General features: G+C 40.9%; 1 pseudogene; it reads left to right on the top strand.

Annotated features, from left to right (window-relative positions):
* The first annotated feature begins 8,201 nt into the window (after positions 1-8,201).
* On the top strand, positions 8,202-10,075 carry LOC106096511 (trace amine-associated receptor 4-like; annotated as a pseudogene).
* The last annotated feature ends 546 nt before the right edge of the window (positions 10,076-10,621 follow it).

Below are 10,621 nucleotides of genomic sequence, written 5' to 3'. Positions count from 1 at the left end.
GCAAACAAGTAAGCGTCATTCCAGCTTTCCAAAGGGCTTAATTGGCAAGAAGTGCACAGCTAATGTCAACATAGCTGGAGTGAGTTGCAATTCTTTGTTAGACTCTGGGTCGCAAGTAACGACTATTTCACACTCATTTTACCAGAGACATTTGTCTGATCTTCCCATCCAGCCGATCAGTGACTTAGATGTTGAGGGTGCAAATGGACAAGTTGTACCTTATCTAGGGTATGTAGAAGTTCCAATTGGCTTTCCAAAAGAGTTTGTTGAGTCTGAGCCCCAAATTTCTACATTAGCTCTCATTGTCCCTGACTTACGTTCCAGCACAGACTTACCAGTTTTAATTGGTACAAATGCCCTTGATGTTTTATATGAGGAACACTGTAGGGATACAGTCTATGGCTATAGTCAGATTTTAAAAATCCTTGAACATAGACATGAAACAAAAAGCACAGGAAAGCTTGGACTAACGACACTGAGGGGCAACACACCTTATGTAATACCAGCTCATGAAAGGGTTTGCCTAGAGAGTTATGCCCACCTAAATTCACCACCCACTGACAGATGGGCAGTTGTAGAGCAGCCAACTTCCTTTGCCCTTCCGGGAGGAATCTTTGTCGATTGCTGCCTTATCACAGTGCCGCGTCAAAGTTCTTACGAGCATCCTGTTTGGATCAGAAACGAAACCGATCATGACATCATGCTTCCTGGCAACTGCGTTCTTGCTGAACTACACATTGCAGACCAAGTTCTTGAAACTCAAACCACGTCGAGTGCAAACTCTGCAGGCTGTTGCAGCCTGTCTGCAGACTCATGTTCATTACCCAGTGACCAGTTGACCTTTGATTTTGGCGATTCACCTCTGCCCAAGGAATGGAAAAGTCGGGTCACACAGAGTCTTAGTGCCTACCATGACGTTTTTGCATGCCACGATCTCGACTTTGGCCATGCCACTAAAGTTAAGCATAAGATCAAGCTTAAAGACGAAACGCCTATAAAAGAGAGATCGCGGCCCATTCATTCAAATGACTACGAAGCAGTCAGGAAACACCTTGAAATGCTTCTCGATGCTGGGGTAATAAGACAATCAGAATCTCCCTTCTCATTCCCCATCGTTGTAGTCAAGAAAAAGAATGGTGAGGTACGCCTCTGTGTGGATTACCGTAAGCTTAATGTGCAAATGGTAAAAGATGCGTACGCGTTGCCAAACCTCGAAGAGACTTTCTCCGCCCTATCTGGTTCAAACTGGTTCTCTGTCATGGACTTGAAGTCAGGCTATTACCAGATAGAGATGGAGGAGGAGGATAAAGCCAAAAGAGCCTTCGTATGCCCACTGGGGTTTTATGAGTTCAATCGAATGCCCCAAGGCATCACAAATGCTCCCAGCACCTTTCAGAGGTTAATGGAGAGGTGTATGGGAGACATTAATCTCAAGGAGGTACTCATCTTCCTAGACGATTTGATTGTTTTCTCGGACTCCCTCGAGCAACATGAAACGAGGCTAAAGCATGTTTTGGACCGTCTTCGTGAATATGGCTTAAAGTTGTCCCCGAAAAAATGTCGCTTTTTCCAGACATCGGTTAAATATTTGGGCCATGTTGTCTCCAAAAATGGTGTGCAGACAGATCCTGAAAAGGTTGCTGCTATCAAGACCTGGCCAGTGCCACAAAACTTGAAACAGCTGAAGTCATTTTTAGGGTTCACAGGCTATTATCACCGATTTGTTAACTACAAAGGGGTAACTACAGGTGCTATTTACAAATGGATACAGCGAGGTAACATCCACATAACTGATTTTCTCACCAGGCCCAGCACTACAACGCAGCTGTGCTGGGCTTGTACGGCCTCCAAAGAGGGCATGGCGAGGGGTCAAAGGCTCTGGTGGATCTTAACGTTTGAGAAAGCTGATTACACTCTCATCACTACGTTTTAACTCGGTCCACTCATGCTCCCAGATTGTAACAAGACACACATTATGCTCAGCTCTCAATCTAGCGAGTCTGTCTTGAGTGGCGTTGTTTATGTCTGCAAAAGAGGCACCTAACAAGGGATTAACATCGGCCTGATTTGAAAAACACTTAACGCAACCGTGGAAGTAGCAGCCCAAAAATTCCCACACGTATGTTTTACCGTTAATTTCGGCATATCCATCTAGATAATAACTACCGAGCTGTTTTTCTCCTTGATTGAGGGCATGTCTGATAAAAACACCTTGTGTGTACGAGAGATATTCGAGCCATTGAATTGAGGATGAGGAAAATGATTTGACCTGATTACAGTAATTTAGAGGGCACGGTAATGCTAAAGAATTCGCTGGCATGAAGTTTCTTAAATAAGTTTTCAGGCACGCGCTTGCAAGTGTGCTGCAGCTGAAAGGATCTACTCCTGTCTCTTCAATAAACCCGTTTCTGAACAATGTGCAACCCCGAGCTAGAATTTCAACATCGTTTTCACAATATAACAGGGCCTCTTTCATGAAATTGAAGGTACCGGAGCTGACTGAATGATACCATTTGTAAAATTCATGCCTGCCCTGCGTTGTCATGCGTTCAAGACTATAGGCGGAGGGGGGAGGGTAAGGGCCTACATAATTGAGCTTTTGTCTGGAGCTGAAAGAATGAGGAAAAAAGCCCTTAACACTGTCTGAAAAACCCATTGCTTTCGGTACACCTGAGAGTGGCATAGGGAGAAAGCAGCTGGAGTCAATATAGCGCTGATTAAAATATGCGTCTGTAAAGCTGATCACTTTCGAGCCTTGCATGATTAACTTTGGTTTTAAACCTTGCTTAACCATAGCCCTGAGAATAATGTAAGCATCAAAACCCTTAGCATTATGAGGAATAAAAATAGACCCCTTAAAGAGGGGTCATCTAAAATGAGCGAGAAACTTTTCAGCGCAGTCCTCACCCTGACAGCTCAAAGATTTACCATCTGATGTTTTTGTACACACCAGAAAAGGGCTGTGCTCACCGTGATCGTTAACAAATGTTTCAAAATCATAAAAAATCAAGTTGTTGTTATGTTTTGTCTCATGTTCTAAAACCTGCATATAGCACTTGTGCATTTGCTGATCACTTATTTTCTCTTGGCCGCAAATTCTGCATTTACTCTTGGTGCATTTGTGGGGTTTACCTTTTACAGCAATATAATAAAGAAGAGAGCACTTGAGACATTTTTTATAGAGCTGACAGTTGCTTGCGAGTCTTTCACGCCTCTCAATTGGCTTTTTATGGTTCTGGAAACAAAGCGGAGACCTACAGGTACGATTACAGTCTGGGCATAACAGTGGAGAGAGGCTGTCGCTACTACATCTGGATTGCATACAGACAGAGCAACGATCGGGGCAGAAGTGGGATAACACGTGATTATACCCCATGTAACAGTAATTACACAGAAAGTTTGTGCCCATGAATCCTTTTAGATTTTTAATAGCGTAGTAATGATTCTCAAATAAAAATAAACACAAGGTTTTTTATGTATTTGGTGTACTAGTTTGAAATTTAGAAAGGCTGCGATCATGCTCGTTACGGTAAAAGACTATAATTTTACATCCGAGTAATCTTTCAAATGTAATTATTTGATTAAAGCCCACAGGCGTTTGATCATTTAGACCAGCTTTTTGCTGAATTTCTCTAGCGAAAGCCTCTGCTTGTTGGTCGTTAAAATCGGGGTGCAGAAGGTGGGCAAGACTTATAGCAAAACACAACTTATTCGCTGGGTTATGGACCACGTATAAAAAACGCCTTTTCTTTTTCACAATTTCGTTGTTGAGTATCTGACTAAGATGTCTCTTACCGCTACCGGAAGGGGGTCTAACGATCTGAGCTATAAGCTCAAGCGAGCCGTCGCACATAACCGACCAATTTGATTGCACAGTTCTCAAGATTAAATTTTCAAATTCACTCAAATCACGATTCTCCCGTATAATGGCTGAAACATTATTTTGTAACTGTTGCCCTATCAACTCTAATTGTATAAGATCGCCTGGACTTGCATGCGAGAAAACCCTGTTTGTTATTTCACGGGCACTCCCCATTACACCTTGATAATATTGGGCGTAATCGGGTATATCGTTTGGAGGAGGGAAATTCAAAATTTCTCTAATTTCAACGTTATTAAATTTATTTCTGACAACTATAGACGGTTGTGCTGAATTGCTGGCGCAACTCTGGTCTGGATTACCCCCTTGTTGAAAGGAGTGATCACGATCATTGTTTACTGGGATAAGTGGCTCGTTAGCAGAGACAATGTTTGGGGAAAAGCCGTACGATTGTTGTTGATTACAGTCATTGAAACAGCTTAACAACTGTAGGGGTGGGCTGTGGTTGAGCGGGTGGTTAGCAGAGACAATGTCTGGGGAAGAGCTGAGCGAATGCTGGCTATGAGAATCATTGAAACGATTTTCATTTAACCTGTTTATTTGGCTCAATAACTCTGGCGGTATTTGAACCTCATCCTGTATTTGCGCTAAGGCTTCCAAAGCGCGATTAAGAGCTGCGAAAGGGTCGGAAATGTTTTGTTGAGAATGAGCCTCAACATGCTCCACTCCTAAATTCTGAGAGTTATTTTGCGGGGCACTTTCACTAGGGGCTAATCATGCAAGAGCTAAATTAAGCATTTCTAAAGGGTCATTATTATTATTATTGATAACATCAGGTTGCTCATGGTTTTGTGGAGGTGTATTCTGTGAATGATGAGTATTTTCATTTAACCTAGCTAACGCTATTTCTAAAGCAAGAAATGGGTCTGGAATATCTTGTTCCTGGTTATCCATTTTTTATTGTTTAACAAGAATATATTTTTAAAAAAAACACAGTTTGTCTGAAAAAGCAAAATGAAAAAACAAACCCTTTTTATATGATGAGCTGAACTAATTCAGCGACCAGCGATACTGCTCGAAGAGCGATAGAAGCGAGCTGGTTTCGTCTGCGTTTTTGCCTTGTGCTCCTTGTCCTTGCGGTCCTACCGGTCCTCCTGTTCCTCCTTCTGAGATGCCCTAAGAATTTGAGGTTAAGATACAAAACAGTTAGTGATGTTAAATACAAAAGGGATAGTTTTTATAAAATGAGAAAAAAGCGAGAACCTAAAAAGACTGACCGTGATTGGATCTCAAAGGCAGGCGCGGTGCATTTTGTGTGCCTGATGGCGGAGAAGAAGCGCTGCTTGGGATGGTGCTCCGATGGGCAGGAGCACGGGGACCGACCGCGGAGAGCAAATCTTGCCTCTCCCGGGCGGACAGACGAAAGTTTTTACCCGAGGGTCGCGGGAGAGAAGAAGTGCTGGTGGGGATGGAACTGTGGCCGGATGAAGCGTGGCGACCTAGCGTAGAAAGCAGGTCCTGCGTCTCGCGGGTTGAGAGACGGATGTTCTTGCCTGTTCATCGCTGGAGCACTGGTGGAGAAGAACTCGGTGAGCTCAAAAAAAGAAAGCTGTCCAAATCCAAGATGTCTAAAAAAGGTTTGATAAAATGAAAAGAGGGTAAATGTTTTGTTTTTTCTTGTACAATTAGCTGTTAAGAGGGAGAACAAAAATGAAACAAACCTACCAATTCGATCGAGAGAATCAAAAAGAGAAGAGTCGAGCACGCTTATTTCAGAGTCTAAAAAGAAATAACGAGTATTTAAAAAACAGTAAAATATAAGCATTATATGAACAAGAGTAAGAAAAATGAGGTACCTGATGATGCCATGATCGCTGCTATAGTTTAGTGTACTAAAGCACTTTTTTAGCTCTGAGTGTTAGAGGTGAGCTTATATATATTTTTAAAGTGTATTCCAGGTGTTAGAAAACCTATTTTGCATGGTTTTGAAGATGAAAAGCTTTGAGTGAATGGTTAAAAAGGAAAGTGCAAAAATGTAGTTAGAAAGCAAGAGTAACACTTACCGATTGATATGCACATACGGAAAGAGGCACCATGTTGAAGCGCTCCGAAGAAAGGGGTCTTATTGCGAACTCATAAGCAGTCTGAGCGGCGCCAGTTGTCCATGCTTCCGAAGTCAGATGGCTTGTGAGAGACCGAAGCCAGTCTTAACCTCAGCGGGGGATCATAAAAATCCGAGCTGGGTGTGATTGGCTAACCGGGGTGCGAGTGGAGCCGCCCCTTTGTTATGTGATTGGCAGCGGGGCGAGTTAGGCACACCTGCGAGGCGGAGTTGGTCTCCAGCGCAAATTTTCAAACTAGCCGGTTACAATAGCACAAGTTTAACTAAGCACTTTTACTATGGTTAAACACATTTTCACACACACAAGCACGGTCCCAGAGACACAAGCACGGTCCCAGACACATGAGCGCGCACGAGCGCGCACAGACACACACGCGCTGACCCACCACCAGATGGCGTTTTTTAAGCATAAAAAGTAAAAACTTTTTAATGGCTTAAAAATAAAAGAATGCTATTTGATATAAAAACATTTTAAATAATCAATTAGTTCTTTTGTGGGGGGAAAAAAGCAATGAGCTATGAACTAGCATATTTTGGATGAATATCATAATTTTATGAATATCATATTTTTTATGAATATCATATTTTTATTACTTCCTTTACTTTCTGAGCTCATGAATAATTTACTGGGGCCACAAATCACTCAGTTTGACATAAGGGGTATAATATCCCTCCTTTTGTCCTTGTCCTGCTGATACAAATAATGATATTTATGGAGATTTTTTTTTTTTCCAAAAGAAGAATAAAAAAGGAAAGAAATACAATTTTAACGTCTGAAATCAAAAAATTGCTATGTGTTAATGGTGTTGTTTACAAGGAAGAATTGAATGGGAGTACACTTGCAATACATATCCATTAGCATTAAATTTTACACCTTAACACAATCCTTGAAGTGTAATATCTAGTTAATTTATTTTGAATTAACTCAGAAATATAAAGGATTGAAGTAAAAATGGAGAAAAATGTATTTTTTGATATACTTTCACTCACATGTTAAAGTGTCATGAATGTATTATTTTTTTTATTCTTCAGGTTTAGATTTTTCCAGCTTAGTAAAACTTGCCCAGCCTTCCAGGGAAACTGCAGCCAATTATCAAACCTTGAATACAGGAGCAAAGTAGACTCCGTGCTTACTACATGTACTACAAGACTATAGGGTCCAGGGGCTATGAGGTCATTGTATAACCAATGTGAGAGCACAACTCTGGCAAAAAGTTAAGTAGATTAAGTAGAGTAGACATTAAGTAGTTAAGTAGACATCAGAAGTACCCTGCTCAGGCTTCTGCCTCTGTAGAAGCTCTCACTTTGGTTATACAATTACCTCATAGTGTCATGGTCCCTGTGCCTCCCCGGCCAGCCCAGTGTGGCCACAAGTGTTTGTTGTTTTTCTCTCTCTCTCTCTCTTACCTGTCTGCCTGGGCGGAGTTCTGATTGGGCTCCCGCCCTTGGCCCACGCACCTGCAGCTGATCTCGAGTGATTTGCAGTTGATCTCTGGCTCTTCTGAAGGCTGGGGCTCTGAGCTATTCATCGCTGGAATATTGAGTAACCCTCGTCAGTATTGTCTGGCTTCATTGTGAATCAGTTGTTCCCGTGCTTGCCGCCAACTTACCCTCGTCTATGTTTATAGGTTTATCTGGACCCGCCCGTTTTGACTCCTGGACCCCGTGAGTGTGAGTGGGTTGCTCGTGGGAGGAGTGTTTGGACAAGGAGCAGAGCAAGTGTGAAGAAGTGTGTTTCCACAGCCTATTGATCCCCGGGACCCTGGTGTTCCCCCCCCCTTCACGTGTACATAGCACACCGGAGTGATTAATAAAGTATTGTTGAACCGTGCTACCTCAGTCTGCGCCTGAGTCTGTCCACCACCGTGACACATAGCCCCTGGACCTGGAACCCTGTAGTCTTATAGTACATTATACGTATAGAATAGAATAGAACAGAATAGAATAGAATAATCCTAATTGTCCCACAAGGGGAAATCTGGATCCGTGATTACTTTTTCATTTAATTTGAGATGTGACAATAATTGGAGCTGGGCTTGATGGTGTTACAGCCTGTAAAACAGATTATTTTCCTGGAATACTGAATAGCACCACAGTGGGGCACCTCATTCCTTCTGCTGTGTTAAGATTGAGTTGAGAGCCAAAAGATATACCTTTGTTCTAAGGACTTAATGACTGATCATCTGTGGTACAGGACTTCAGTAAACATTAAGCAGTTCCATTTTTATTTTGTTTGAGTTAAATTATAAGCCAGCGCATGTGAAATGGGAATTGGTGTAATGAATGACTTTTTAAAAAAACATTACATTGTTAAGAAATGCTTTTACAAAAGAAGTAATAAAATGAAAAAATCAGGTTTCTCCTGTTAAACACATGACCAAATACAGCCTTTGGTAATTTTTTTAAGAAACAAAAGAAAGGCAATTTGTATAATAATGCTTAAATAATCAGCAAGCACAATGTGACTGGCTGACATCAAATGTGCATATGCACTATGGTAATTAGGGGGGATTAAGTACTTAAATATGAAGTTTCTGTGTAGCTGCACAGCAAATAATCAACACTCATGCATCGACTTACTCCGAGACTACGGTATTGATACCTTAGAAACTTTAAAGTTTTCCTAACTTCATGTCTAGAAGCATTGATGCTGATATTCTTTCTTTCTCAATGTAATATGTGATATTGGAAAACTGAATAACAAGAATCTACAAACATGGAATCAGAATTGACCCTAAACAGGACTGTAAATGTCATACATCCATGCTATGATTTCACTTATACATTTAGAAACAACCCTTCTGCTGAATGTATATTATTATATACTTTCCTTGGTTCATTGCCTGTTGTCACAATATGTGGAAACCTTCTTGTAATAATCTCTGTGGTTTACTTCAAACGGCTCCATGCTCCCACTAACTACCTTATCCTGTCTCTGGCTGTGGCTGATCTGCTTGTAGGAGTTGTAGCCTTTTAGTATGGCCATCACCGTTACCTCATGTTGGCATTACGAAGATTTATTTTGCAAAGTAAGAGGCTGCTTTGATGTTACATTGAGCACAGCTTCTATTCTAAACTTATGCTGCATTTCTATTGACAGATATTATGCAATATATCAGCCTCTGACTTACAAAAGTAGAATAAATGATTGTGTTGTCAGTATGATAATTCTGTTGATCTGGGGAATTGCTGTTCATGATTGCGGGATTTAACCAAGGAAAATGTGAGGAAAGCTGTTTATTAGAAGCTCCAATATCAACCACTCTCACATGTATTTTCTCCTTTTATATCCATGTCACGGTCCTGGGTCGGTGACCCAGTGTTTTGAGTTTCTTGTCTCTGAGTTTTGTATTATGATCTTAATTCCCTTTGTTCCCCCAGTTTATTCCTTAGTCTAGTGTCTTAGTTTGGCTTTCTTGTATTCTCTTTAGTTCTCTGAGTATTTAATAGCTGCCCTCTATGTCTCTTTGTTGTTGTTCTGTGTTTCTTAGTTGCGCTGTCTCCCCTAGTCTAGTTTGCGTCTGTGCTACTTCCTGTTTTACTTTTAAGGTCCATGTCTCTTGTGAGTGTATTCTACTTTGCTCCCTCGTCTCGTCAGTTCTGATTTCTCCCAGCTGAGCTCTCCTTCTGTGTCTCATTCCCCTCGTTACTTCCCAGTGTATTTAAACCCTGTGTTTCTCTGAGTCAGTGTCGCGTCGTCCCTCAAGCTGTGTGTTTCCTTGCGTGCCTCGCCGTCAAGTGTAAGTTTATATTTCCCAGTTTAGTTTTGTGTGCTTTCCCCTGTCAGCAAATAAAGCTGAGTTTTTGAGTTCATCCCTCGAGTCTGAGTGCCTGCATCTTGGGTCCAACTTCTGCCTGCCACACAGCGTTTCATGACAATCCCAGTGATAATAATGCTTAGTATCTATTTGAAGATTTTTCTTGTTGCGCTGAAACAAGTAAAGAGCATCCAGAATACAACATGTCAGAACACAAAGTTTGGAGCAACTGCCAGTAAGATGGAGAAAAAGGCCACCAAGACTCTAGCTATTGTTATGGGAGTTTTTCTCTTATGTTGGACTCCTTACTTTCTTTCTTTGTATTATCTTTCAGCCTATAACATATAATGAAACGCCAATTGCAGTTATTGAAAAACTTAACTGGCTTACATTGTCAAATTCAATGCTAAATCCATTCATTTATGCTTTCTTTTATAGCTGGTTCAGGTCAGCTTTTATAACAATTATTTCTGGAAAAATATTTCAAGGTGATCTTTTCAACTCCAAACTCCTCTGACTTATTGTTTTGAAAGCTCAAAAGTATTTTAATTTGTGCACATTCATGAAATTTGAAACGATAAAGACTACTAACAATGACGCAAGAAGAAGACTAAAAGAAAATGCTTCCATGTATTTTTAATGTCATTTCCGAATGATGAATATTCTGCAACTCTTTTAAACATCGTGTTTAATTTGGGAAACACTAATGGAAGGTGAACATTTTATTTTTATCCCAAACAAATGAAAGTTATTCTCATTAATATGAACAAAAGCTTATGCAGTGGTACTTCTGCGCAGGCTCACTGTTTGAATATGAACAGTTCAGTTTTATACATGCAGTGGTTTCAGCAGTCATAAAGATTTGTTTCTACATTTTTTTTAAATCCATCTTCTATACACCTCTGGCCATGGAAGTGACTG

The sequence above is a fragment of the Oreochromis niloticus genome, linkage group LG15, assembly GCF_001858045.2.
Source record: "Oreochromis niloticus isolate F11D_XX linkage group LG15, O_niloticus_UMD_NMBU, whole genome shotgun sequence".
Lineage (NCBI taxonomy): Eukaryota > Metazoa > Chordata > Actinopteri > Cichliformes > Cichlidae > Oreochromis > Oreochromis niloticus.
The sequence above is the reverse complement of the archived record's forward strand: the minus strand, read 5'-3'. Positions and strand labels throughout refer to the sequence as shown.